Source organism: Athene cunicularia, assembly GCF_003259725.1.
Source record: "Athene cunicularia isolate RWA chromosome 1 unlocalized genomic scaffold, athCun1 chr1_part2, whole genome shotgun sequence".
Taxonomy (NCBI): domain Eukaryota; kingdom Metazoa; phylum Chordata; class Aves; order Strigiformes; family Strigidae; genus Athene; species Athene cunicularia.
The window spans coordinates 29,429,889-29,433,390 of record NW_020799092.1 but is presented as its reverse complement, the minus strand read 5'-3'; positions in this window follow the sequence as shown (position 1 = coordinate 29,433,390).

Here is a 3,502-nt window from a genome sequence, read left to right as displayed (position 1 = left end):
GATAGAGGAACACACTTTGTGTCAAAAATTGTTAGAAATCTAGCAGAAAGCTTGGGTATTAAGTGGGAATACCATACGCCATGGCATCCACAAAGTTCGGGAAGAGTTGAAAGGATGAATGGAGAAATCAAAACTATTTTAACTAAATTAATGATAGAAACCAAATTATCATGGATTAAGTGCCTACCCATGGCACTATTAATTCTCAGAACCAGACCCCGAGCAGATGTAGGAATATCAGTGTTTGAAATGGTGTATGGAATGTCCTATAGAATTGAAAATCCACAAACAAATGTTTTAATTCGAGATCGTGTAATTAATGAATATGTTTCACAATTAGCAGAACATCGTAACAAGCTTTGGGAACATGGACTGATTGTGCAACGACCCCCGTTGGACTTAAAAATTCACAATTTTAAACCTGGGGACTGGATATTTGTGAAAACGTGGAAAGAAGAAACCCTAAAACCCAATTGGGAGGGACCTTATCTTGTTTTGCTTACAACAGAGACAGCTGTCCGGACTGCTGAGTGTGGATGGATTCATGCCAGTCGCATTAAAGGCCCAGTGACGAGACCCCACTGGAAAGTAATCAGTACTCCAGGTGACACCAAGATAACCCTGAAAAGATAACGAAATGATAGAAACTTTGTTTAATTATTTTGCCACATTATCCTTTAGTATAAAGTGTGTATTGTTGTTTGTATTTGTAATAATTGGTTCCTTTTTTTTGTATATTATATATGGAAGTGTACAAAGTGTGCTAAAGGGAATTGTTAAACTCATGCAGCCACACAATATTGAATATAGAAGATATGCTGATGTAAATAATATAAGCACTCTAGATATACGAATTGGGTGTAATAATTTGAACTGCAATTGTTATCCATTTGCTTGTTTCAGGTGTAAGGTATGCCAGGATAAATGGTGGACACACTGTGAATGTGGATACCCTCCGATAGGAGTTTGCACACAGTGTTGGAAAATCCAAAGAACTCTCACTGAGTGGAAACTAAAATAATTAGAGTCTAAACAAGAAATTATTCAAGAATTCCATGAGTGGTGGGAAATTTTTGCCAAAGGAATAAACCCTCAATATTATTGTTACCATTCCAACGAACCAGTCCCCTTTGTAGCTGAAATCTTGGCTATAAAGTGCAGAAGGGAAGTACTAACTGTGTCTTGCTTTGTCCCATTAGTTAAAGCTGCTAAGTGGGAAACCTATCTAAATAGGCAGAAAGCCCGAAACAACTGTTCTCCTGAAGAATTCCCTTGCTGCCGAGAAGATGGTACACCCCTTGGCTCGAAGTAACCGAGTCGACGGGCGAGGCAGAGGAGGAACAAACTGTGGAGAAAAGAACCAGAACAATGGGATGCAAAAGCAACCATGGCCGAACTTCCCCAGGATTGGTAAAAATATATTTAAATTGACACGATTTATATATTCCCTTTTTCTTGGTATACCGATAGTTTTGTTATTAATAATGACCCAAGCAAATGGAAACCCTCATGAACCTATGATCTGGACAATAACAAACATAAAAAAATCCAAATAATCCAATTCAAACACGAGCTATGTCAGGCACAGTTAGTTTCAATGTAAGTTTACATGATTTAATTACTGAAGAAGATCATAAATATGTATTAGATAAATGTCACCCAATTTATATATGTCCAGCATCAAATCCTGGTAAAAGATACTATGATTATCCAGGTCATTATTACTGTGCATATTGGGGGTGCGAAACATGGGCCTCTGAGTGGCCCACATCTGGAGACCAATATCTAGAAATAAAATGGTCACCGGAAGGATACAAGAGACCTAAACCATGCAGAGCCAGGTGGGGCCAGTACTTAAGTACTGACCCGAATCTTTGTGTGAGCATCAATATAACTATAAAAAATCCTACTCAGGACGATTGGCTAACAGGGAAATATTGGGGAATTAGATATTGGGAAACAGGTACAGACAGAGGAGGAATTTTTTCAAATAATGAAGAAACCGATGCCCCACGATCCCTTACCAATAGGACCAAACCTGGTCCTGAATCCACCCACTTCCTCTGAAGAAAAGGTTGCCCCCGTAATTGTCACAACTCCTTCTCCAGACTCCCTTTCGAAAACAACTAAAGACACTGTGACTGAATTCTCCTTATCCAGGGATCTAGAGTTGTCAGAATCCAAAGACCCCTTATGGAATCTAATGCAAGCCTCTTATCGTGCCCTGAATGAAAGCAAACCAAATTTAACTGAGGAATGCTGGTTATGTTATAATGTTAGACCACCATATTTTGAGGCAATTGGAAAACCAGGTAGGATTCAATGGTCTAATGGTTCAAACCCACGAGAATGTCCATGGGATGACGAGAGGAATCATACGCAAGGAATTACTATTCAATCAGTAACAGGTCAAGGAAAATGTATAGGTACAGTGCCTGAAAAGTATCAGCCTTTGTGCAATCGAACAGTCACTAACACCAATATAGAAAAACACAAGAAACAAAATGACAAATGGGCTATACCGACACAGGGAGCTAAATGGGTTTGTTCAGACATCGGAGTAACGCCTTGTCTATCCCTAAATGTGTTTAATCAATCTCAGTTTTGCGTGCAGGTGATTATTGTTCCTTGTCTGATCTATCACACCTCTGAGGAGGTGCTACGCCACTTTGAAGGAGACCTGAATAGACAAAAACGAGAGCCAATTACAATGGTAACCCTAGCTACACTGCTGATAGCGGGCGGAGTTGGAGCAGGTACAGGCATAGCCTCCCTAGTAAAAGGTCAGGAATTACAAAGTTTGCAGGTGGCTGTAGATGAGGATTTAGCAAAAATAGAACAATCTATCCAGAATTTAGCCACTTCAGTAAAATCTTTATCAGAAGTGGTGCTGCAAAATAGAAGAGGATTAGATCTATTGTTCTTAAAGGAAGGAGGATTATGTGTAGCTCTCAATGAAGAATGTTGTTCTTTTGCTGACCATACGGGAGTAGTCCAGGACACCATGTCTGAACTCCGGAAAAGGTTAGATCAAAGAAGAAAAGAACGTGAAGCAGGCAGGTCCTGGTATGAAAATTGGTTTAATGTTTCACCATGGCTAACCACTTTGTTGTCTGCTTTAGCAGGACCACTTATTATGTTAATTTTGGGACTCATATTTGGGCCTTGTCTATTATGCTATATTTTACATTTTATTAAAAAACGGTTTGATATAGCTAAACTGCTTATTTTAACTATGGGGTCTGAAACAAAATATCAAAGTATATCTAATAGCGAAAGTGAAGATGAATGTGAATGTGATCTACCAGTTGAAAGCTACGCTTGCTGTAATTGTGAAGGATTAGAATTACCTTGTAAAAAAGATTGTTATAGAGAATGTCAAAGATGTGGAAAAAAGGTTGCTTCTAATACTGAGGATGAAAATAGTGTTTAATAAACAATAGAATAAAAAGAAAAAGGGGGGATTGTGAGAAACTGTGGACTAGGGTATTGTTTATTAAGA